The following is a 27923-nucleotide window of genomic DNA, read 5'->3' as shown; positions in this document are numbered from 1 at the left end:
CATATATGATGACATATTGAGTTATATTGTTGTTGGTACAATGTGTCACAATGTGATGAAATTTAATGTGACAGGAGATGTCACATTATACAGCAATAATGCCTACATGCCATGATACATTGTAATAATAATATGAGAATTTTCAAAAATTCTTCTGATGCAGAATTTCTGGTTTTGCCCTGAAATGAAGTATCTTCAGAAACACTTCTTTGTGAAAAGCTTTTTGGTGGGTTAGCCTTAGCTAATACCCAAACGTCCTTCTCACTTCCCCTCCTCAACGGGACAGGGGATGAAATCGGATGATTAAGCTCATGGGTCGAGATAAAGACAGGGACATTGCTCACCAGTCGTCACAGCTAAAACATACTCCACTTGTTGAAAATTAGTTTACTTTATTGCCAATTTAGATAGATTCAGGTAGTGAGAAACTAGAAGACAAACATTAAAACACTTTTCTCCTCAGCCGTGCCCTGCGGTGGGTGGGCTGGAACAGGCTGGAACCGGCTGTGTCCGGCTCGGGGCAGCCCCAGCCGCTCCTCACAGACAGCGCCTCGGGGCCTGTCAGAGACTGAAGGAGTTAATGTCTCAAACACTGTCGGGGGGTCAAGTTCTGCTTAATGGCGGACTCTGGGGAACAACGAACCCTGCCCAGCAACTGACCGCAGGCAGGCGAGAAGTTGGTTGGCTACAGGCCGCGGAGGGCGGGCCGGAGGGTGGGCGGTTCCGTGTTCTGATAGGCTGAGCGGGGCAGCTCGCCATATATGGCCAAAGGTCCAAGAACGGTCGTACCTGGAGGGAGGGAGGAGTTACTCCCCAAATGGCCCCCCAAGCCCACCCACCCGTTTCCTGAAGGGTCTGGAAGCACAAACAGCCAGTGACACTTAATTAGCCTAATGAGTTCGAGTGCCCGCCCGAAGGAGGGGCAAGGAGATGACACAAGGACACAGACTGAAGCCCCACGCGCGCGTGCCGTCGGGAGCTGGACCCCTCGGCTGACTGGGCCAACACTGGACCCGGGGCCGGTGAAATCTTTCTCTTTTCTCTCTCTCTTTTTCCTGTAATCCCCACACCTCATCCCTTGAGACATGAACCGTTGACCAAGTCTGGGACTAAGAGCAGATCCAGCCGCCGTTGGGCTCCTCTGTGAGAAGGAGCCTAGAAAGCGAGGGGGTCCGCTCTGAACCTCCTGACCCAACGGGAGGGCTCGCCTTATTGTCTTCTCTGAACTGATCCCCAAATAAGCAAGGCCTGTAGTATATGTTTGGTGATGTATGGTTAGCACATGTTACACCGTTTACTGGTGTAGTTGCATGTCAATTCTTGTTGTGAGCAAATATAAGTTGAGTTTTGTCTGTTAAAGGATCCCTGGTATCGTTTCACCTTAATCCTGATCCAGGAATTGGGTGAACCTGAGTCGTTGTCCTGAGAAATTGGGACATGACAGCGCCTACACCCAGTATGCCTTTATAGGAATAAAACCAGCTTTTGTGCACTTAATAGTGTCAGAAGAGTGAAAAATTTGAGCAAGATTTCAGAAGTTTCCATATATGGTAATGACATTAAAAAAGGAAATTATGTCCAGCCACATCAACCATAGATAGCCCAAGCAGGACTCAGACTTAAATATTCCTCTTTGGCATAACATCAGTTAAATGCTAGGAGGCAGTTTATAAGGACAGTGCAGTGGAGTCCTGGAATAGACTAATTTTTTGTTGCTGTTTAAGAGCAGCACAGTTAAACGCCTGGTACTGCTGGTTAGAAGATAGATTGTCCAGATTCAAATTGGCTGGCGCAGTTACTTAAAATCCCTGCAGCACCACAAATATCTGCTTTTAAGCTGTTTTATGGCTTTTAATGCTTCAGAGGCACAATACACATTCAGATGCACTGCTAGACATAGTGTATCGTTGACAAATCTTTGCCAGGCAAAGGCCACCCATCCGCATTAAGCATAGAAATAGTTACTAATTTATCTATTTCAGTAAGCATTAATTTAATATTTAATTTTTTATATACTTTTAAGCGGGAAGTTCTGCTCCTCCAGATCTTGTTTTAGGCTACTGATTTGATGTGCCAGTATAAACATTAATGTGAGTTGTCAGAGAGAGGATGTCAAATCTTCTCACACCTTGGTTATTATGCTCTGGTGCCATGAACACAATCTTTACACTGCACTTTCATTTTTGTTTGTACCCAGTGGATATCTCTGTTAGCTGTTACTCAGTAGATGTGCTCTTGAATCATGGTGGTTTATGTGAGATGATTTGAGCATTTTAAAAAAAGAAGTGGAAGTATTTATTTGCTCTTAATGTAGCACAATATTGGGAGGCTTTTTGACAGGCACCTGTATTGTTTTGCCAGAAAACAATACAATCTTCCCAGTTATTTAGCATAGCTATCAATGGTTTAACAGGTGTGTGCTTTTCACATTTTCTGAATAACCAAAATTAGTTTATTACTTTTGCTACGTTCTTTATACCACGAAACTGATCTGTATTGACTTGTAATTTAGGAAAAGAAAATTAATTCCTTGTCAGGCATCTCAGATACATGCTTTATAATATGTAATATGAAAAGGTATCTCTTTTTAACATGTTTGAAAAATAGAAATCTTACATTACAGCATTATTACATTAAATGGTTGCTGTTGTGTGGGAAAGCAATGTTGGCCAATACCTAATGGGATTAGATATTTTCAAACATGTCTTATGCCATCATAGCCTTACAGGGTGAATTTGGCCATATCTTTTAATTCTTCTGTGTCCTCAACTTGTCTATTTGTAAAGTGTTGCTTTTTGTAAGGCTTGATGACTCTGGAAATGATCCCCAGGTAAATTCTGAGTGCTTCTAAGGGTGCACTGGGAAGTCCATTGGCATGAATGTTTCTCAGGAGTCATATTTGCTAATATTTTCTTCCACATCTAATATCCTATTGAGGATACAATGATTGCTGGTTAATCCACATTTTCTGCAGTGATTGCTGGTTATGTATGTTTTCAGTCACACTTGTATCTTTTCCGAGCAGCAAAAGTGATGGCTGAAGTCCACCTGTGAATAATATCTCTTAGTCCCAATTTGAGCAGGTGGTAGTAATTTATAGGAGAGTTGTGAGATCAATTGAGAAAATACAAAGCAAGTAATACTATAAACTGTCAAGACACTGGATAAAGGCTGTAGATACAGCTGTCAGGTTGCAGAAGAAGGGAAAATGAGGATAAGGTGGTTTATCCCAGTTCAGAAATAAACACAGTACCGGGGACCAAAACTTGTTTAAAGTCTTTGTTAATGACCTAGATGAATGGAAGGTTGCCCTCTCAGCAAGTTTGTGGACAACTGCAAGTGAGAGGGAATGGTCGATACATGGAGGCTGGAGAAATGGGCCGACAGGAACCTCACGAACATCCTGCAGCTGGGTAGGAATAATCCCGCACACCACATCGGGCTGTGAACCAGCTCTGTGAGGAAGAGCCTCGGGTCCTGGCGGGCAGCAAGGTGAGCCTGAGCCAGCGGTGAGCCCTGGCAGCAGAAACAGCCAACAGCATTGGGGGCTGCATCGGCAAGTGCAGCCAGCAGGTGCAGAGCACGATCCGTCCCCTCTGCTCAGCACTCTGCTCAGGACTAACACCCTATTACGATTCTCATCACGATTTCTCAGTAATCTATAGTGCTCCGGGTTTGCAGTACGAACAGAAAACTCGTAGTAGACTTTTCTCTATTTATTTAAATGATAAAATTTTGCTTTCTTCATAAATCCTTGTCCAGAATTCTGATACCTTAGTTGAGTTTTGAGTTAGGTTTTTTTGCCCCTGCACCATTGCAAAACCAATCTGTCCAACTATGTTTAGCTCCGAATTGGGTTATCCCAACTTATATTCAATCTCCTCTCCTCTGCAGTCTGACAGCTTGTGTCAGGAGCTCTTTTTTCCAGCATTTTGACTATTTGTAGTAATTACTTGCTTTTTGTTTCCTGAATTTACCTCATACCACCTCTCCTATAAAACACCCCCACCTGCTCAGATTGGAAGTGATCTCTCATGAGCCAACAAGTTTGGGCTCTGTCTGGCTGTAGCTCAAGCAACAGGGTCAGGGTCTGATATGTAAATATATAGATGAACTTCCCTAGCCTATATTCATTGAAAAAGTAACAGGTGTTACTGCTGGTTAAAATGAAAACAAAAAGCTAGGAATTCAGATGAGGTTTAAAAATCCTCAACTCACTTTCTTTTCAGTTATTAACAATGTCTGAGAAGACTTAGGTGCAGCTCTCTTCCACTGCAGTTCGCTCCTTTAAAGCACAAAGCAAATAATGCCCCAAGTCTGGTGGGAAAAGAGAAGGAGCAGCTGGCAACAGTCCAGGAGTTTCCAGCCGTTGATGACTTTTTAGAAATCTAGCTGTTCCAACAGTAGTTCATTTTAATGTCATGCAGGTTAGATTTCCGTAATTTTGACTAGAAATTACTCCCAACAAAAATTCTCAGGGTTAAAGGATGCAATATAAATATACTGGTATCTAACTTCATAGCACTGCTACACCTAAAGGCACAATCTAGTCCTAAATACTTTTGTAAGATTTGATTGTTTTCTTGTTCTGAAAGACATGCGCACTGTAGAAATTAAATGTAACAGCATAGTGGAACAAGTCATTGTACAGCAACAGCTACTACAATTATGGGAACCTGTTTTTTTTAAAAAAAAATCTTTTGAGATTTCCATCTTCCAGGATACACAACACTTTTCTTCAGAAAGTCACTCAGAGTCATAAGGTTTCTCATGTTCAAATCTTGCTTGGTACTGGTGCTCTAGTTCAGTGGAAGCTGCACTTTCAGCTCCATTTTTGTGGTTTTTCTTACAGGGCAGCGAGTTGCTCTGCTGTAGCTGATCATGTGGAAAGCTTACTAGCTAAAGCCTCATTTTTAATAATTGATATGCATTTCAAAAGTACTAGAGATAGTTTTCAAATACAGGAATCAATTATGTACTTGGAACACAGTAATATTCATTGTACCTTTGAAAGGCTGCCTCAAGACAGAGCATTTTGGTACACCAGACTGTTTCTGGGAAGTCCCAAGACAGGAGATGGGTGAATTCTCCAAAGTGGATGAATGAGAAGAACATGAATACTGATAGTATAGATGCAAAAACCTTGAATAAACCCTGACAAAAGTCCAGCACTGGAAGATGCTACTTACCACACACTGGCTCAAAACATGCCTTCATACTAAGCTATAGAAATGACAAGCACTATTACTTGTGAGGTTATTTTCCTGATATTACTCAGCTGCTCATCAGCTTTAGAAGTTTGAAGGAAACCTTGAAAGAAACAGCTGCAGTTACTCTGGTGATACATGGAGCACTTCAGAGACTGCAGGGCCAGGAGGGACGGCTAAGATCAGCTAGGCTGAGCCCTGAGGCTCTCAGCACATGGCAGGTACCAGCCCATGAGGCAGCCCAGACCTCAGCGCACCTGCAAGGCAGCCCAAAAAACCAATAAAGACAATAGACTTCACCTGGTTCATCAACAACAAGAGCATTGGGTTTGGGGCTAGATAAGGCCCTGCTACCAAGTTTAATTTGAGGTTATTCTCCTGGAGTAGGAAAGCAAATTAATTTCCTGATCCAGAAACTATATTAGAACTGTATCTTCAAGCTATAAGCTACGTAGAGAAACACTCCAAACTAAACTTAGAACAAACACATGTTATTTTGAATACCAAAGGCTACTGCAAAAAGCCAGTCTTCAAAAGAAAATGAGTGCTGTGAATGCAAGCTTAACACAGCTTGCAGGACCTGAGACAGACTGGGTACAGCAAAGACTTTGAAGGTGATAAGAGGTGTCAGTGGTAATATAAGTTTTTGGCAGGTCCGACAAGTGTGTGCATTAAGGACGGATTTTGAGGAGTTCATAGAGAAAGCTTAGAAGACAACGATTAGGCTTTTCCCTCTGCACAGAAGTGTGTGACTAACAGCTATCATATGCAGCAGAACGAAATATAATGTAATTATAATAGCTCCATTTTTCTTCCATGCTCAGTATTGTGACCAGTGTGGAAAAAATGGTAGCGAACAGTAGTATTGCTTTTGCAATATGGCACATTGCAAAAGAGAAATGCACATAATATTATATTAACCATAAAAACCGTGTTTAAAATTTCAGATCTTAAAGGTAATACTTAAGACAATTGTAGAGCTATTGCTTTTCAAAAGACGCCTGATTTAAATAGAGGTTTTACAATTTTAGGTGTAACCAGAGTCCATTCTACAAAGCTCAGACTAGACTCCTATACATGTATGGTTAAGCTGTAATGCCCAGATATTGTGTTTCATTTCTATTAGCACAATTTAAAGCTTCTTTCATTTATAACATTAAGAAGTGTTAATTAACAGAACAATCACAACTAAGCTCACATTATGCAACAATTTAATTTCAATGGCAGAATCAAGCAATCTCTTCTTGAGACAAAGGAATCAACAAGTGATCAGAGGAACATATATCCCCTTATGATCCTTCTAAATCACTGCCTTCTGCAAAGTCCATGCTTTCAAAGATCATAAAGGTTCTAAAAATGAGAAAAACAGGAAAATGTGTGTGTGTGTGTGTGTTATGAATCCCCGTGGATCTTAACTGTTTTTTGGCATCGCAACATCTTCTGGAGGAATGACTATGTTTACACAGACTGCATTTTATCTGCAGAACCTTACATGTTGAAGAATTCTAAGTGCATCAAGAGTTAAATGTGCTATACAAGTGTATAGAGGTCAATAATATCCCAAAACTGGGATTAAATAACTAAGAACACTGGTACTCAAATTGCCATCTCTGCTCTGGACACTCTATGAACTCCAATGACCAGTATTGGCATTGGCTACCAGTATCTGTTCTGAGACGGTTTCCTGCTTCTGTTCCATGAGACCTTATTTCCATTTGTCTTCTATGTGCATCTTTCTACTCACCTCCCTGTCATACATATTAAAGTAACATGAAGGGAAAGAGAAAATTACAGAAGCAGCAGGAACAGTTTCAGGAATGCAGATAATGGTGGACTATGTTCAATGAAGCATGACAGAGTGTTTCTGAGTGTGAACAGTTAGGTTTTCCCATTTGCAAGTATTAAATAATCACATTGTTATAACAGAATTGTCAGAAGGAGGAAGGAAGGAGGCAGAGCTGCGCTGGAAAGCTGCAGAAGTTGGGGTGTACTGAGCACAGTTAAGAGCAATAGGACAGAGGCAATAGAGAGAAGTAGAAGATGGGGGCTTTGGCACATACTGGCCTTCCTTTTTTGAAATGTCTGTGGTCAGCAGTGTCTGGAGCCTGCAGTGAGGGGGACTGGTGAAGCCGTAGCAGAGACGTAAAACAGTCCTCAGCCAGGCTGACGCCAAGTCTGCTCAGCACTCGCTGCGGACCTGATCGTCCAGCCAAGAAAGCGAGGTTTATAAGGGAACGGATTATGGGTTTACACCTCGTGGAAAGGAAAGCACATCATATTTCACACACCGCCTGCTGCGTCATCTAGCTGGAAAACGACAGCTGCTTACACTGTAAAATGCCCATTTGAAAGGAGTCCAGACTGGTCTCAATCACAATAGGCAATTTCCTTCATTCTGCAAGTAGGCAATGTACATACAAACACTACAGAGACAGTTGAAATCTAACTAAAGGCTTATCCAATTTAGTTTCATGTGCTGCCCCTGCAGTCCTTCCAAAGCTACAAATCTCTCTACGGGATAAAAGACCAATTGAATGTTGCTTTGTTTTTCTGCAAGATGGAGTTTGCTGTCCTATTTTTCACACAAATACAAAGCAACAGCTAGTTTGTCTTTGCCCTGTACTTCATTTTTGTACAGTTACTTGACAGCTATGTATGAAGATGCATGCACAATCTCTTATCATCTCATCTACAACATCCCAGTCATCTAGAAAACTGAAAAGCTAGACTTAAAAATAAATAGTACTTTTCATTTTGGGGCAACATAAGGCATTTAAATGACAGTGTACCACTGAACCAAATTCCTGAGGTATGCCAATTTCTTCTGCAGTTCTAATGTTTGTTTATATTCACTTAAATGCCTTAGCAAAAAAGAGCTATGTTTATAATTTCTTAACAATAAACTTAATATATAAAAATTAAGCAGTTAAAAGATCTTAGAATATAAAAGGTCATATATGTCCAAATTTCACCTGTTTTGGGGGAATACAACTGAGATCATTTTGATCTGAAGATACAAAACAATACATGTGCAAGACTGCTTTCAAAATCTCTAATCAGAACATTGTCTGTCTTTTGTCTTCAAAAAAATCAATTAACCACCAGACTTCACTATGAATAATTGATGCATATTAAACATGGTGGTCAGAATACAGATCAGAATCTTTTAGCAAAACTTTGTAGTGCTGCATTGAAAGCAGACTCTTTCTTGTGATAAAGCATTTCAGTCAATATCTGAGTATACAATAAGCATGGAAGTCTTGAGTACTGATGATCAGAGTACTGATTAAATTTTTTTTGCAAGGTTTATTTCCTACTGAGACAATGTTACCTCAATATGTCACAAGTCCTTGCTGGAAACTTTATAGACTTTGATAATTTTATTGGAAATGTCTTTTAGTCAAGTATGCCTAGCTATTAAGATGCTTCTATGGCCACATCACAGCTGATCATCTCATCATGGTTACATGTCTCTCTCTACCACATTCCTTTGAGATAGAAAAAACACATTCCCTTTTACCAACAAAGCTGAGTACTTTAAAGAAACAAAGGGCCAAATCCAAAGAATCCAAAGACTTTCAATGACTAAAGTAGAACTTAAAAATAGTATAGGAATCCGTGTCTAAAACTGTGCTTCAGAATAACTTATGAGCTGCTTAACTTAGAACATAAGTTTTTTACATCAATGTGAATGAAATTCTCAAGTGTTCATAGTTGTATACCTGCCCAGACCAAGTCTGGCTTAAGAAATCAGTCTCATTAAATTCTGTAAGCTTAACGGCACTGCACCCAAATTTCCAAATTCATCTGGCACACTCACAGAATCACCATGCTTCCCGCGCAGTGCAATTAGTCTTGCTCTCTGCACGGCATAATGGTACACCTTTGGCAAGAGTGGGGTGAGGTGCCCAGCCAGGGAGTGACTGCCTCTTGTACCTGTGTGGCATTTGCTGAAGAAGGAGAAGGTGGGATCTGATTAAAACAGGACAAGCCAAGGACCTGTGCTTCCCCTTCCCTCCAGCTAATTACACATGCTAATCTGAAAATGGAGCACCTCTCACTAGTTCTTTCAAATAATTCTTGCTAATATTTATAGTGTTGACTGGCTTAGGGATTCTAGAGCTCAAATTCCTGTGAGTTTTATGCAGAGAACACTTCAGTGCTTGACTGAGCTCCAGAATTGGGTTACAGCTCAGGTACACCACTGATGAGCATTTCCTAGGGCTAGCTACAGTAACATCAGTATGATCAAGAAAGGAACTTGGACATGGCCTCCCATATTACCAACAAGTGATCTCACAACTGGGTATGTTTGAACAAGGGTGAAGCTTTTCTGGTTCAAATACCAGTGCAGTACTTTTAAAAAAACAAATCATTTCCCAGAACTTAACTAGAAGTGGAAAAAATGATTGCAAACCAGTGGGCTTCCAAACAGAATATTTCAAACCACACAGTGGTATGGCATCTTCTTTCTCTCCTTTGTCTCGGAGAAATGAGGTCATATAGCCATATGGTTATAGCCATACAGACAAGTTGGGGTGAGTTTTGTGTTCATCTTCTGCATGGACTTATGGCCATATCATTTAAAGGGCTATCAATTAGCATTGACTTTAAATTTGGATAAGTAGGCTACATACTACATTGTGATATATATATTGCAGCCAGTATATACTGGACAGTCCTGCTGAAGCTAATGCTGAAGCTCCACATCCATCCCACTGATGACAGAAATTGCAATGCGTCATTTTTTTTTGTCCCTGTAGCTGACGTAACCTTTAGTTCTGCATATTTAACTTAACAATTTAACATAACAGAGTAGTTTTAAACCCAGCTGGCAGGGACAGACTCAGTAAGAATACCACAACCTCATGAGTTACAGATCCTGTCTCTCAGGTTGAGAACCAGCTGGTTCACTGCCAAGACCCCATCATTAAATTGCAGCTGCAATGGGTCAGGTTAAACAAACAAGCAAACAAAGAGCAAAACCAAGCAAACCCCCATTTCGTACCAGAATTTATTGTGCTAATAGGTCATTGAAGCCCACACTGAACATTTAATTATTTAGATACAAAATAAGTAGCTTAAGCTGTGTCAATTAACATGAAATGCCATGGATTGTCTTGATTTTGCAATGTGGAAAAAAAAAAATTCTGTAGAATTTCACTTCTCTCATTCTTCTCAGCATTGCTCGGTGAACATACTGTCTTGCACAAAATTACCTTAAAGGTGACCTTACAAGAACATTAAATCAAAAGCTAAAATCCACCTGACATAATTTGGAAGATTTTTTTGAAGACAAAGAGTAGCGTTCTCTTGTTTCTCTCCAAAACAAGGTAGAAGCTGACCTTGACAATTACAGCCTACAGAAAACACTTCTGAAATTGAAAGCAGCTGGAAGCAATGCAGTGTAAAGATATGAAATGTAGAAAGCCATGCCTTTCTCCACATATAGTGTTATTTGCATCATACCTTTATTCAGTTTCTTCAAACCACTCACGACCTGCAATACAGCAAGTGGATAGAACCACTGACACCCTACTCTTCACCTCGTAGCAATGCCTGTGAAAAAAAAATCTGGTCCAAGAAGAAAAGGGAATAGAAAGGTGTTGCAGAGGCAGGTTTGCGAAGTCCTTTCAGCTGAAAACTGTACAGTCATCGCTGATTAATTAACCTTTTTAAAAGGGATTGGGGGAATTGAAGGCCTTCATAAAAGATGAGAGAAAGTATTCTATTCTATTTCTGTATTTAGATCTTTTTTTATTGTTCTGTCCTTTTAATTTGACAGACATTTGTACTTTTAAAGGCAGCAATGAGTTCTAAAATTTATATCTCTACCCAAATGTATGCAAAGCAATGATTGTGTTCATTCTCATCTGTGGTTGTGAGCTGGAAAGTGGTGATATTTGTACTGCAAGACACATGAGCTTTCTGAGAAATGCACTACTGACTCACTAATTCTCCCTGCATTACCATAGGATATTACTAGAATAAAGATTTCCTGGAGCTTATGATTCAAAAAGAATGCAGCCAGATTTTCTCAGGTACAGAATGACTTAACAGACTTTTCAGAGGATTTGTTTTATTATTTTTTTTCCTGCTTTCACCTGCTGGTGATAGATAATCCTTGGAGTGTAGTGGGTGGGTGGGTGGAACAGAATATGCATTCAAAGACACACAACAGAAGTGGTCCTGTCACATCAGCCTCATTATTGTCTTTACCTCTGAAGCGTTTGGTATCTGATTTAAGTTCTAGGTACAGCATCTCAGTGCTAAATTAAATGGGGGTTTAGTAAACATCATAAGAGAATCAACATCTGTATCAATTCTCATAGACATAGCGATCATCTCATAAGCAACTGCCAACAGTTTTGTGTTAGCTGGGAGCCTGTCAGGGTCTTGTGTTCAAATGAAAGCAATTGGCTGTTTGTATGCATTCAGTTTGCAAGCTGTCATATAATGACACATAATGTTGAAGTTAATGAAACCTGCCTTCTAAACCCAATTTTGATGGCAGACCCTCAGCTGTCATCCCACCCTTTCCATCAAGCTTATGCAGTTTGTGTCATGCCATGAACATGATGACCTCAGGTATTGTGAAGTTAACTGAATTATGCAAAAAAAACTTAGAAAAAACACTCAAGCAGAGATGTACCAGCCTTAGGTTGTACTTCCATATTCCTTAATCAGGTGAGATTCTCATGAACTCAGCTGCAGGGCTCAGACACTGAATTGGGTCTTAATACTGCTTTTGCTGTATTAGCAACCATATGAAATACCTGAATCTCCATCCAATTCTTTCTGTTTCATTGACTTCTATCACGTTAATAATAAAACTGGAGGTAGATATTTCTTAATGTGTGTTTTACAGTATTACTTTTGTGTTCCATTAAGTCCATAGCTGAAAGGAATAAAAAGGAGTGTAAACATACTCATCCATTTTAGTAACAAAACTACAGTTCAGAGTGTTTTCCCTGAGTGGCTGCTTAAGCTTGTGGATGCTTCATCTTTTTACTGATGTCCCACAGTTTTTTCACTCTGAGCTGCTAGTGGGCAGCTAGTGGTTAGTTTAAATGTCCAAAAAGCTTATTGCATATGATACGTCAAACTTCAGCAACTTTGTGTTTTTGATGCAAAAAGAAAAAAAAAAAAAAAAAGAAAAAAAAAAAAACAACCAAACGTCAAAACTTTTAGAAGTAACATTAATTCATACACTAGCCTTTATGGTAGGGGAACAGAAGGAAACTTCTGTTTCCCTGTAACGTTCTGATTTGTAATGGTACAAAGCAAAAGGTTAAAAGAAGTGGCAGGTAATCATTATGCTCCAGGGGAAAGTCTGGGGAATAGAAAGGGCTGGTTTACTAAAAAATAGTTCTGCCCTAGCAGACTAAGACTGTGACTGAGGATGAGAGGAGGGAAGACAAGGCATGAGAACTGTAGCTTCACAAAGATAATGTGTTTCTTCAGGTCAAAACAAATGCAAAACCTCTACATATACAGCAGGAGAGGAAGGCAGGCAAAAACCCACAAACTATCATTCAGGCTGCCGTTTGAATGAGAAAGGTTTAGTCTTAAAAATCAGTAGCTGGAAACTGGTGTAATAATTCCTGTATGAGAAAAGGTTACATAGGCATATGAGTGAGCAAAGAAGGAAGAACAGTAAGGGGCAATAAAGGGAGGGTGAAGAAAGTGGCTAAGATGCTAGCCTCATTTGAATCTCTTCTACAAGAAAAAGTTGTGATTTGACGGGATAGCAAGGTTTTCCTGGCTGTATGTGACAGAGCGGCTGATGTCTACAGTCGGGAAGTCGAGGTCATCGGGAATGGGCAGCAGAAGTGTCAGAGTCACCACAGTGTTTTCTACACCTTGCTACATAATGTAACAATTTGGAAAGTACTTGTGGAAAATGCTTTTGGTAAATCACTAAAAAAGCCTAATGATGACCACCAACCTGAGGAAAGATAAGCACACACCACACAAATGGGTGGCCCTGATGGCTAACCTCTTAGAAGAGTAAGTCAACTGGATCATTAATTTTGTGACAGTCATATCTGAAAAGTCAAAATGTCCATGGGGAGCAGAAGCATAAACCTACCCAAAAGCATAGTCATTGTCTTCAAATATAAAGACAGCAAGAGGTTAAAATTTATCAGAAGCAAGCAAACAATCTGCAAATCTATGACAAAATTGCTTTTTTATTTGGGAGAACAGTTCTATTGCCTCCATTCCTGCCTGGATGACCCTCACATGGGGCAGTAGTCATTCTTGTGGCAAATAGTATGTTTTCCAAAGAATGCAGTCTTAGTCGTTCTGAGATTGCTATGTGATATCATAGAAGCATTCAGTTAGTTTTGTTTATGTGGGAACTTAACATACTGTTGATGTAGGTTTGTTTTGCTTATATAAGCATGGGTTACATAGATTCACAGTTTTGTGTGAAGTGTAACACCGCCTTGAATATTTTATTCCCATCATTTTGCCAGCACCATTTTGTTTTACCAGATTTTCTTGTCTGTGTGTTTTCCTTTTCAAGGACCATCATTCTTGACTAGAGCAGCCCAGAAGCTTAGCTTGATAGGAATTTTAGAACCATTAATTAATTATAATCCAGGTCTGCAAAACCTCTTCCTCTTTTTTTTTTTTCTTTCTCTCTTTTCAACTCATTTTCTGTATTCCTCTTCTTTTATTGCTTTCAGAAGAATCTTAAAATTACAACTAAAGTATCAGTCTCTTGCTTTCAAAGGTATTCAAAATTTATTTTTAAATACAAAAGTGAGCTAACCCCAAAGTTAAATTTTATGTAAAAAATGTATTAGTTTAATTTACAAGGTATTGCACACACAAGGGGAATGAATACTGTGTGTGCTGCATTAGGCTTTGTTCAGATATAAGAACTCTTGCTCAAAAAACTTCAGGTGTGTGTACCAATATCACCAATCTCAATAAGTTCTTTTTTTTTCTTTTTCCAAGCCCAGTCTGTGAGAATAGCGTAGTCTCACAGAACTAGTGCTTATTCCTTAACATACTTCTGATTTTTAATAATGAACATGTTTTTCTTTGTTCCATGTTATAGAAATCTTAAACTGTAAAAATAGTTGTGTATGGGCTTTGAAGCTGCATTCTTGAACTCTACATGTGTGGCAAAAAGAGACTTAACTGCAAGGTTCAAGCAAGTGATTTATTCGAACTTCACTTACAGACTTAACACACCACTATTGCAGGTTTTACAGATACAATGGAGGAATGCACTATTGCAATTTTAAAAGCCAGAGTAGTACACTATTACAACCACAAATGATTCACAGACGACCACAAGCACACATACGTTTACAAACATAAAGCATAAACAATATTCACTTACTCCTCCAGGCAAAGAAAGGCTCTCGGTCCCAGGGAAGCTACCTCAACCAGCGTCCTGGGGGCAGCCAAGGGGGGAAGGGTCTCCTTCACAAGCCAACTGTATAGTTGGAGAAGTGACTCCCCCATTTCCAACCTGAATCTTAGGGTTTTTATCCCCTGACTTGCAGAACAGCACGTAAAACTGTGCCTGAGTGGATTATGTATATATGCCTGAATGATTATATATATCTGAGTGGAGTTTCCCCTTATCTTTCTTTCTTTCTTTTGGTGGTCTGTGATTGTTTGAGCACACAAGGTTGTCCTTTGAAACTGAAGCTTAAACCCTCCAGCTTTTCTTTACCTTGCTTCCTCAGGCAACTGAATAGTGGTTGGATTGAGACTCAGGGCGCACTATTTGTTAAGGGATTTCAAGGCTCAATTCAGGTTTTGGTCCTATGAATGGTGCAGCCACCGCCCTGTTTAGTTTAGGATTTATCAGACAACGCGGGTCTAAGCTCCCTGTGAGTCACCTCTGCAGCGAGACAGGGCCTCAAGGCAACCCAACGCTGGGTCCCTTTTGTAACCCCCCCTGAGGCCCCTGTGTGCGCTAGACATGGTGATACCTGTTTGTGAACTATGAGCTGGACAATCCATACAACCTGAAGCAACTTTGTTGGTTCTGCTGGAATACGAGCAAGAACTACTCTTTCACCAACAGAATGCATCGAATGACTCAGACTAATTGTGCATCTACAATTATTATATGAACAAGTGTAGTGATGCAGATGATGGCTTTAACAGATGCTGAATAGAAAGCTTAACTCTCCTGATTAGAAAATATGCAAAGCACTGACTGTTTTTTCCTTTTTACGTGCCTGACAGCACTACATAGTTTTATTTTAGCTATTGATTACTGGACAGGGACATAGGACAAGACACTCTATAGAAAGCTTGTGTTGGAACTAGAGATTATAAGATTAACTGAACATGTAGAGATTTCATATCTTGGTAAAATTTATTATGAGTATATCATTCATGACAAGTATGCCTGTGGGATAAGTCAATAGTTAGATTGGGTGGGGATAACTGGCAGGTAGAGTTAATCAGAAGCATATGGAAAAGTCCTTCAGTATCTGAAATTCCCCATTCCAGGAAGAACTATCCAATGGTATTTGTAGAATTCACATACCTGCTTGCTAGTCAGTGTTGAGAAACCACACTTAAGCATCTGTATAACCTACTTCCAGTCAAGAAAGCTTCTATTGGTGTCCAAAATCTAACCCTAAAGGAAAGCAGGTTAGGAGTAAACAGAAATGGGGAGCTGCAGGGGAAGCAGAATGTCTCTGGGAGTCCTGCACCTCCAGTAGCTGCTTGGAGACATCAAAGGATATCTAGGAGAGAGGTAGCAAAGCAGCCAGGAAGGATTCCTGTGGGCTAGAATTGTATCTTACATTTCCTAATTTTAATATTTTCCTTGCACATGTTGTTGTTAAAAAGAGTTACCTCAAGTAAACAATTCTCGTGTTTTGCTATTAAGCTTATTAAATGCCAAGAGAGAGAAGTAACTCAAAAAAAGTCTGGATGTGAAAGCTGGTGCTGTCAGATCTGCAGAAACTAAGGGGTCCAGTGGGGATTATAATAGACAGCAATTAAGATATTAGAAACTTTTAATATTTGGTTTAATCTTATTCATGGGCAATTTATATTTATCTCTTCTGCTCCTCTAGCATTGTCCTCTGGCTTAAATTGTTCTCATTACTGTTACTCTCCATTGCTCTTTCTGCCTTCCTAGACTTCTACCTTCTAAATAAATGGGCTCTGTTATCCTATATGTAATGTTGTAAACCATTAGAAGAGTACTCAAAAATAATGACCTAATATTTTAAACTTGTTAAGTGGCCATTAAACTTGTTCATCTGCTCAAACAGCAAATGTGTCAACAGAAGGACAAGAAAATAATAATAAAAAAAGAATTACTGAGTCCTCCAAAATCTGTGAAGGCCCACTGCTCTGTACTACACTGTTAAAGACTTGTGAAGAATCCAAGTAAACTATCCTAATGATGAACAGGAAAACTCAAGGGCATCATTACTTATAACCAAATTGCCTTGGAAGTCTCAAGTAATTTTTGAGAAAAACACTACTATTACCACTCAGTTACTTAATTTACATTATGTGACTGTATAAACACAGAGAAAAAAAGTTTGAGATAGTTCAAGAACAGTAGTAGGTTAGAAGCTAACTTAAATATGGTAAACTAAATAAATCTCATTAGAAAAGATGCATCTTAAAAGCTTTTAATCACTATGCATCACATCTAATATCAGCTAATAGCAGCAACCTGAGTAAGGTATGACAATATTGTACAAACTCATCAGGGAGTAACATGGGAATGTAACATGGAAAACTGGCTCTGTGAATAATTCCATATTATCAAATACTACCAACTGACTGTGATCCTGAGAACACATTTGTGGGTGAGTATTACTGTTCACAAAACAGGATCTAAGGGGAGACATTTTAAAAGCTTGTGCAGCTACAAATAACTGTTCAAGAATTCATGTCAGGGTTCAAAGACAAGTTGGCAAGTAAGAGACTTCTGAGCTTCAGGAGTGCCTGGTATGGACTATATTTTATACCATGAAAGAAGACTGTGATGGAAAAAACCAGAGCATCAGCACAAAGAATTCACATTATTAGGTCAGGCTTTACGCTCAGGCTCACACCGCCAGTGCAGCAGTGAAAACTCACCTTTTGAGCTCCCCAGGACATCTGCCTGCCCTGAGGTTTTATATAGGTAGCTACTATTTCTCAGATAGTATCTCCTGGCTATATTTCATATATATAAATACATATATATATTTAAAATAATTTGGCTATAATATTAGTTCTGCCTTTGCTTGGTACATGTGGAAGGCATGTAGTGCCTAGGAAAACTGTAATAGACTTTGCTTGTGTTTGACTAAAGTCTGTTATCAATGCTGTGGATGAGGTAAGTGAATCAGTTGGCAGGAGAATATGTGAACTGAACTCGGGTAACTATTTGTACTCCAAGAGATGTGGCCACAAGATATCTTGAGCAACTTTGTTTTAAGCTTTGGGAGAGAGAGTGTTGAAACCATGTTAGGCATTGATGCTGGCTAACGCCACTGCAAAAGAAGTACCTTGATGAAATTTTGTCCTAGCTACTGTTGGAAAAAGAAATAATCGCAGGCTCTGAGGATTTGAACGAAATGATGTATTAATAAAGCTTATCCTTGTTTGTTTTCAGCTCATTAGACAAGGTATAGTTGGGTTTTTTTCCCACATGCATCACCATTTTGCATTCCTTTAACATGATGGATAACATTCAACATATATTATAGAGTGAATGGAAGAATCAATATTGGCAGGAACTTAAGCTTTAATAGTAATATAAAGATTAGTACTACATGCATCTCATTAATACAGTGAAGAGAAAACTCCTTAATGCAGTTTGTGGAACCTAACTTACCTGGACTTTTTTCACCCCCTTTTTATAGATACAGAAGGGAATAAGCAAGCGAGCATACTTGAAAAGATAAGGATGTTTTGGTTGGAACTGCTGGTTAAAGCACAAGTCCTTTTTGGGGGGCTTGATAGCAATATGATTACTGATCAGTAGCAACCCCTTCAGGGAAAAGGCTTCAGATCCATGGCCCGTCTCCAAAGTCTTTGGGTATATCTGCTGTATTTTGGGGGGAGAGGAAAGCTGAGGGAACCTGTGTGGACCTTGCCCATGGTTAATGCAGCAGACCTTGGGTGAACAAGCTCTGCAGAGCTTTTGCAAAGGCAAGTTCCTTGTCAAACACAGATCTCACAGTTCTGCATGGCAGTTGGAAAGGACCTGAAGAAAAGGATAAAATGGGATGGGACCGTGTGTGTATTGTTAGCTTTTCTGCGCATCTCGTTCACGTGAGAACAGGCACAGAGTCCCATGGCAGCCCTTAGGTAGGTTTTGGGCCTGCCTCTCTTTGCCGGTGTTGCTTTTTCCCCATCATGTCATTGAGCAGCTTAGGCTCTGCCAGGGCACTGTGGCCAGACTCATACTGTCTGCAGCACCTCATCCCCCTACTCTCCTCTCTGGAATTTCCAGAGAAACTTTCATCCTTGGCTGGACTGGCCCCATGCTCAGCCTTGTGCTGCATTCTGTCTGCAGCTGGGTGATAAATTGCTCCTTTCCTGCTCTCGTATGCCCTCTGTCCCAGGCATGGTGCTTCTTCTGCTGGTCCCGCCCCAGTCCTCCCAGTCCCCAGGGCCTCCCTGGCTCCTGTGCTGGCTCCAGCCTCCCCCAGCACTCCTGGCACTGGGGCTGGGGAATCCATCACACCTTCGTCTTTCAACCTCCTTTTCCTGCCTTCTGCGCATCCCCTGGGACTGTCTGTAGAGGTCTATCCTTCAGAATGAAATGGAATAGAATGTGTATATGTACACACAGATGCTCACATATATACATATATATGTATATTCATGATTAAAGGGCTTTAAGGCAGGGGCAGTGAGAGCAGCTGTTCCTTTGAAAAAGAATATAAAACTACGACTGGTCCCCTGCTATGCCAACCAGTCCATGCTACAGTTTCCCTAAGAGTCAAATTGGGATACAAGGCCACCTATTCGTACACAAAATACAAGTAAGAAAGCCAAGGGAGAGACAGCGTTCAACTCTAGCTTTGTTTTTAGTCAGGATAGGAACCAGCACAAAGCAAAGTTACCTTCCTTGTTTCAAAGTTGTTTTCATGTGGGAAGTCATGGGGAATAAACACATCTGTGCTTAATCTTCTGCAAAGAAACCCACAGAGTACCTTGTGCTTTGCCAAAAGCAACCTTGACAGTTTCTTTACTGAGCTCCCAGTTTTCACATTTCACTTCCCAAACTCCTCTCACGCACGTGACTGAAACAGAAAGGAGGTTATGTGCGCACATGTGCGGCTGGTTTCCAACATCAGTCTTTCATGGGTGACATTTAAAAAGGTTTTGAAACGGAGTCACACTGGCTCGACTCATTTCTCCCCGATGCTCGCTTTGTTCCAGCTGCACGGGTGTGTGTATAAATAACAGTTTGTATCCCTTGACAACTTCCTGAATTAGAACAGCACTTGTGGTCAATCACAGCAGAAAGAGCAGCGGGGAAATACTTGGGCCCAGCAGGCGCAATCATGCCATTTGTTGACTAGTAAAGTGGGTGCTTGTGTCGCAAGTGATGTCCTTTTGCCTGCTCTAATAACTATCAGCTTTTCTGCTGTGCTTTAGAAAGATGGTCAATCTGCTGTGTTATCTCTTGACAGCTCTAATCTCTTGAAGGGAGAAAATGCAGGTAAGAAGAACAGAGTTAGGTGACTTAACTGCTTCTGAGCTGGCATTCAGGTAAGCCTTTAAAAGAAGGGGTCTCCTTTTCCTTCTTCTTTTCCTTCACTAACCTTGACTTCTTGTGGCTTCAAGAAGAAGACAGATCTGTAGCTCTTGCTGCTTTTCTATCTCTAAGTGGCCGGTTCTCCACCAACAGTACCTGAAAACTTGTCTGTTTATTCATACAGGAATCCATACGGAGATCCTTCTGTAATACTGCAGCCAATGAGCCTGAAATTACTTTTCTCTTGTAGGTTGTCATGGTTTAACCCCAGCCAGCAACTAAGCACCACGCAGCCGCTCACTCACCCTCCCCCCACCCAGTGGGATCGGGGAGAAAATTGGGAAAAGAAGCAAAACTCATGGGTTGAGATAAGAACGGTTTAATAGAACAGATAATGATAACACTAATAAAATGACAACAGCAATAATGAAAGGATTGGAATGTACAAATGATGCGCAGGGCAATTGCTCACCACCCACTGATTGACACCCAGTTAGTCCCCAAGCAGCAATTCCCCCACCCCCACTCCTCCCAGTTCCTATACTGGATGGGACGTCCCATGGTATGGAATACACCGTTGGCCAGTTTGGGTCAGGTGCCCTGGCTGTGTCCTGTGCCAACTTCTTGTGCCCCTCCAGCTTTCTCGCTGGCTGGGCTTGAGAAGCTGAAAAATCCTTGACTTTAGTCTAAACACTACTGAGCAACAACTGAAAACATCAGTGTTATCAACATTTTTCTCATACTGAACTCAAAACACAGCACCGTACCAGCTACTAGGAAGACAGTTAACTCTATCCCAGCTGAAACCAGGACATAGGTATATAGACTTGATAAAACTTATATATGATAGTCAGCTAGAAAGAATTCAGAGTTTCCATATTGTACATCTATCTGTCTCTTCTGTTCCAGCACTCATCATGTTTGTTGACTAAATAATAAGCTGTGGATTTGGTCTCAAGACCAATGTTAAAATGTGCTGTAGACACAGAAAAAGCAAATTAGTCAGAAAGTATAGGTTTTATGAATAAATCTATTTATGAGTAACTGTAGTAAATTAACAACTAATACGTTAACTGCCAGATTTGAAAAATTAATATAATTGTCACTGCTACCTTTTAGTGTTTTCTCCAGCAAGTGAATAGAGAAACTTAGAGGTCCTCACTTTTCCCAAGAAGTTTTTCTGTTCAAAGGGAGTGGTACGGGTGAAGGGGGGGGGGGGGGGGGGGGGCAGGCTTCCACGAGATGTACACAATTCTGAAAGTTCCAAAACAATGCTGGGTTTTAAAAATGAGAGAAACTTGTAACATTTCAGCCGTCTAACTCCTTCATACGTAGTTAGAAAGGTTGTCATTTGCATATTGTTAGCTTTGCTGACTAGCACTATGATAAAATTTCTTGCTTGCTGTGGTTCTGTTTTATTTAACTAAACTACTCTCCATTTTTCTTACCTATGTGTTGATTTTAATGCAGCAAGACAGCTCAATCAGGGATGCATTGTGTTTTAACGTTTGTCAATAAGGGAGTGGGGTAGTATCTAAATTTGCTTCCTTTCATTGCTTTGACCCAGTCATGCAGAGACTTGCTGGAAGATGATGTCTGTATTCACATTTCTGTTGTCCCATAATATTTAGAAAATTTAATTGAAGATAGACTACCTTGTATAAGTTCCCAAATCAATGTAGACAATTTCAAGAAGCATCTGATTTTATAATGTATTATGGATTGTACTATGGGACAAGCTAAGCCTACATAAGTATACAACACAAAAATTGCTTGCAGAAGTGTCTCCTTTTAGTGATCTGTTGTAGCACTTTGCCACAAACCCAGATATTTCAAAGGCAGTAACTGCTCTAGAGTCTCCTTGTCCACTCCTTGTCCATCTTGTCCCTTTCAGGATACCACCACTGTACCCTGAAGCACGCTTTGGAACTTACTATAAGATAAACAACTATTTAAATATTAGTTTACCCAGGCCTGCATTCTAGTTTACAATAGTTGTTACCTTAGAGCAATAAATAAATGGATAAAAGATGGCCATGGGTTATACATATGAAGGTACATGTAAATACATTTTAAGCCTGCACAGGAAGAACTTTAATTTAAGTGAAAATAACATTTTTCATTAAGTTTTGTTTTATAAAGAATTTCTTTTTTATTCTGTAGACAAATACTGAGCCCAATAGACTAAAGGAATTCACACGGGGTGAACACCACAGTACTGTTTGTTTGTTCAAACAGTACTAAGCATGATAAAACACAATTTAGTGTCCTCCATACACACACAGTTCAGACCCCTTTGTTTCTTAAATGTTAGACCTATCATTTAATAAATAAAAATAGATTAACTCTTCTGTTGTTTGTTTTTCTGAAAATGTCAGGGTATATTTTGACAGAAAATAGAATACCTTTAAGTATATTCGCAATATCTGCCTTCAATGCAATTGAGAAACTGAGATTCAAAAAGAACCTCAATTCTAACATTAGATATGGTCAATAGTAAGAAACCAGTTAGGTTCTGTTTTGAAGGAAATGTCACTTAGATTTACATATGTTTTAACAAATCTTATTAATGAAGATAATGCTACAAACCTGAAAAGATTTCTCATAAATGAGAAGTAAAAACAAAACCATAAAACCCTTAGTCAAATACACTGCCATTTTAATAGATTGAATTAATATATTGGATCATGACTCATTTTGAAATGAACGGATGCCTTTTAGTTACTAACCTCAGATGGGCAAAGATGTCTCTGCTGTTGTCAAGTGGTGAGAATCTAGACAGTATAGTTCATCTTGTATTCAATAAAGATTTAGTAGGGGTCTTGAAAAGAGCCTGAAGAAATTAAATGGAGAAACAGAATAGGAAAAGAAAGAGAGAAAGAGGGGGAAAACCACAGTCTGCAGAACAGATGAAGACAGAGCATTCCCTCATGCCTGGCTTGCTCTTTGTTTTTCTGTATCAAATACAGAGTACATTCCTGTTGCAAGAATGCCTGTCTGGAGTCACTCTAGAAAAAAATCACTAGCTGGGCTAAAAGGTAAGTATTGACAGAATTTCAGTTTAGTGAATAAAATGTACAGGGTTATGACAAAAACAAAAAGAATGATCTTAATGAAAAACATGAAATTGCTGTCTGTGTTCCAGCTCTTGTGCATGTTACATGGCAGAAATATATATATGAATAATATCCTTGTGATGCTTAACATTCTCCATTATTCCTGTGCTTCCAATGAACACTGGTTCTGATACTGTAACTTCTCCTTCTCAGTCTTGTTTTTGTGGGAAGATGTTAAGAACATTCATGCATAGCTCTATAGGAAAGGAAAATCATGCATTTTCATTCAGATAGCATATTTTCTATTTAATAAACAGGTGTCTAATTTTAATACCTCACAGTATCTGCATTCTGATCAAAATGTTTTGTCACAATTTCTTTGTGCTCTTGAATCTTAGCTGTTTGCAGCTTTTTGCTTTTTTGAAAGCTGCAAACATTCAAACTGACAATTCAAGTTAGGTTGTTCATTTTATTTCAATATTGTTTGAATAGGAATTACAGTAAGTAGATACAAACTAACAGAAAAAGAAGTGCAAAATTATCTCCACTGTGTTTCAGACTTGAAATAGACCGTTCCATAGTTGCAAGGATGAAGGCACAGCACAAAGCATAATTTTAAATTCTTATAGAACTGAAGTCTGCAAAGAATTTAGGGGTCACCTATATGCAAGGCACTATGCAATGATGCTCATATGAGTCCCTTAATACTTCCATTTGTAAAAGTCCAAGCAATCTTACAAACGTGTAGCTCTTGTCACCTCTATCTATATAGATTTGCTCACATTCACCATGACTATATGACACAGCAAGGATCAGGCTGTAAGATTTGGTTGTACTGTGCTGCTAGAAAGTTTCCAGATGAGTGTTAAAAAAGGTGCTGAGCTATTTACCAGGATGGCAACAGTAAATATCCTGTCGGAAATTCTGCTGCTGTCAGTGTTGATGATAAGACTCCCACTGACTTAAATAAGGCTAGATTTCACTTCTACACTTCATTTTCAATTAGAAGCTGTATGAAGAGCTTTTAACGTGACTAGCAATTAAGACGTTGAGGGGGCTGTGGAGACATTCAAAATGGCTTTTTCTGTTGGCTTCTTTAAAGTTTTATAGGGCTATACTTCTTTATCATTATAAACATTTCTGAATCTCTCCTGGGAAGAGGGGAAGAAGTGGGGGGGGAGTGGGGGGGGGGAGAGCAAGATGCTGTGCTTGGGTTTGTTTATTTGCTTTTTTCATCTTCTTCTCTTAAACTACTTAGGTGGTGGTGAGTCACAGTTCTGTACATAGCTTTTTTAAAAAAAGAAAAAGCTGGTTTTTAAAAGATGAACTTCCTGCAGATTTTGAGTCTCATGTAGGAAAACTTGATTTCCTCTGGTATCCTTAGAGCATGCATATAGCCCTTCTGAACCATTTGAGACTCTTTTTATTATCTAAAAATAGTGGCATCTTCAATGGACCATTTTTTTCTTGAATTACTGCTTAGATGCTTAGTGTTATTCCCTGTTTTTCTCTGAACAGCAGGACAATCTGTGGCCTAGCACCAGTCAACAGCCTGTCCTCAGGAAGCAGCAGCAGACGAGGACACTGCAGTTTCCCACTTACTCACTTGGTCTTCCAGGCATCTGCAAATTCCTTCTCCTCCATTTCCTTTTAATGCAATTTTCCCTGTCTCTCTGGGGCTCTTAGAAGAAACCTGTATGTGAGCTTTCCCCCAGCACAGAGAAGCTGCTTAATGGAAGAGAAGGTTGCCTTCTCCAAGAGTGAAGCCTTTTGCTAGGTAAGCTCAGGAGAACTCTCATAAACGAGCAAGAAAAAGCTCATTTGTAGGTGACCTGAAACCTGCGCAGGAAAGAGAGGTTAGTTTTCTTGCCTCAGTAGATAAATAACTTAAAATAACTTCAGTGGGCTTTAGGTTAGTCCTTAGTCTATATTCAGCTCATTTAATAGAACCAGAAAGGTCTCATAAACCCAATCACAACTACATTCTGGAAAGATCTCTGCGGTAACTGTAAACACTCATTTCCAACAGTGTGCAACCAGCAAATTTGTCATTGTTCGTTTGATTTTGTGAAACCTCTCTGCCATAATGCCCTGCACCAAGTACATAAAATGCTGACCTCCCAAACCAGGACGTTCTTCAAACATTTCCCATCTTGTGTTTTTTGTTAAATTCTCCCCACTTGTAAAAATACCATGGTATAAGATGAAAAACTTTTTCATCATCTAAATATCCAATTTATACAATTAGTTTATGATGAGCAGGAGTTTTGTGTTTGTGTTTTTTTCCCTGGAGGAAGAATCAGTAGGTTGTATTGTTGCTATTCTCAAGCTGGTTTTGTTGATAAATATTAAATTATTCATCCTCACCTGCTTTTGCAAACCTGTCAGAGATTAAACACATATACAGGAGATGGCAGAAGCAGCACACAAAATCTGGACGGTGTGCTTGGCACCCTTTAAAACACTTGGTGGAGCAGATGAGAGTTTAAAGAGAGCACCCTAATTAGTATTAGTCAGGGACAGATGCAGAAGAACTTTGAAAACTGGAAATAGAGGAAAACATTAGGAAACTTGGGCTAAAGAAATGGAATTCTAACTCTCAGCTGAGCAAAATTCCCCACAGAAGCCAAAGTCTGCATTGTAGCATGCACAAAGTTTTAATATTAACATGTAAAAAACCCCTTATGTCATCTCTCTTTCCAAACTTAATTGTAACAACCTTTTTTAGAACAACGAGGCTTTGAACACAACAGCAATGGAAACACAAATATCTTGCAACTTTTGAGGAGATCAAGATGGCTTTGATGCATATTCCTGAAATTGAGACTCTTGCTTTCATTTGAAAACCGCACAGAATACCTCTGGGAATGCAGTGGTCAACTGGAAATTTGACAATATTAAGCATTATGGGCATTATTTCAAATAGCGATAGGGGTGTTATAGTAAAAACAGTGACAGAATACCTGATAGCAGACGAGACAGTTTAGGACGAAGAAATCAACGTGTTTTTTTGACAGATAATGAACCAAAATCTATATATAAACAAAGAAAGTATCTAAGGATATATAGGAAATGGTAAGAAGCTCATACAAAGAGGAAAGGGGGAAATTCAGGCAAAGTCAATGGTGAAGATCTAAGTAGATAAGGGATGGCAGTAAAGGATAATAGGGCCACATTCAAACCTAATGTATTATGCAAAAAGGGTCCAGTGGAAGAAATTCATAGCAGGTTAATGGTCATAGCCAAAAAATGGGCAATTAAGTGAACTTTTAAAGTCATTTAAATATCTGCAGTTTTATTGCAAATTAAAACATAAGTCTTTGTGTAAAAAGGCTACATATTACCAATGCTTTTACCTAGTCTGCTGGTTTTGGCTGGGATACAGTTAATTTTCTTCGTAGTAGCTAGTGCAGGGCTCTGTTTTAGATTTGTGCTGGAAACAGTGTTGATAACACAGGGATGTTTTCATTACCGCTGACAAGTGCTTACCCAGAGCCAAGGGCTTTTCTCCTTCTCCCCCCACCCCACCAGCGAGGAGGCTGGGGGGGGCACAAGGAGTTGGGAGGGGACACAGCCGGGACAGCTGATCCCGACTGACCCAAGGGATATCCCAGACCATAGGGCAGCACGCTCAGCATATAAAGCTGGGGGAAGAAGGAGGAAGGGGGGGTATGTTCAGAGTGACAGCATTTTGTCTTCCAAGCAACCGTGATGCGTGCTGGAGCCCTGCTCTCCTGGAGATGGTGAACACCTGCCTGCCCATGGGACGTGCTGAATGAATTCCTTGGTTTGCTTTGCTTGCGTGCACGGCTTTTGCTTTAGCTATTAAACTGTCTTAATCTCAACCCCTGAGTTTTCTCACTTTTACCCTTCTGATTCTCTCCCCCATCCCACCGGCGGGGAGTGAGTGAGCGGCTGCGTGGGGCTTAGATACCGGCTGGGGTTAAACCACAATACCTGTCTAATTTGACCTCCTCCAAGGCTTTTGGGCAGTGGAGTTCAACTGTGTGTGTGGAAAACTCTTACTTCTTGAATACCAGAGCCAACACAATCTTATTCAGAAACAACATTTGCTTCCTTTCTTTCATTGTAATAGAAAATAAGAAACTTCTCTGACTTTTCTATTATTTTGCTGGTGTTTATGTTCCTGTTTTACAAGGAAACCAAATTGTCTGTTGATGGGTTTGGTGTGTGCTTCAATTCTTTGTCATCAGTCAGTGAGTCAGTAACCAGTAAATACATTTTGACTGAAAAGTCCTAGTTTCTTTCAAGAAGAATTCCACTAATAGCTCCTACAAAAGTAGCCAGGTGACCGTATTATTATTTCACAGGACAGTGGGTCATCACTGAAATCAGCCTTTGAAGCTCCTGTTGAATTCTGTTGACTCAAATTTGTCTCAGAGGCTGTACTATTATGCAAAACTTATTCTCCCCCTTCAAGTTCATTTTTTCCCTGCAAACCTTCCACAGAAGCACCTTTGATTCTTATTGGAAACCTATGCTACCCTCTGACTTTCTCTATTCTCTTCTCTTCTCTTTTGTGCTGTTAGTTCCTTTGGAAGTAAAAAAAAATAGAAACTGATCTCTTGATAGATGTGACTGGGAAGTTTAGTGGAGAGTTAATGGAAAGAAATTACTTCGTTTTGACAGAAGATATCTATCTTGTGTTAACAGGCTTAACTCAGTGTGTTTGGCTCCTTGAATTGAAAGCTGTTTAAAAGGTAATTATGGTATTCTTACAAAATACTTATGAGACTGGGGACACCTTGATGCCAAGTATTTTGACAGGATACTTGGTGATGCCTAGGTAATTTTTATAAGGAACACAGAACTCTTACTGTTGTTTCAAATACAAAACAGATTTAAAGGCAATGAATGAAGTTTAGGCAGAAAAATAAAGTGCCTCAAGTGTATTTGGGATATACACGTAGGAGTGTAAAATAAACACAAAATAAA

This window comes from Accipiter gentilis, chromosome 16 (assembly GCF_929443795.1).
Source record: "Accipiter gentilis chromosome 16, bAccGen1.1, whole genome shotgun sequence".
Lineage (NCBI taxonomy): Eukaryota > Metazoa > Chordata > Aves > Accipitriformes > Accipitridae > Astur > Astur gentilis.
Note: the sequence above shows the minus strand (reverse complement) of the source record.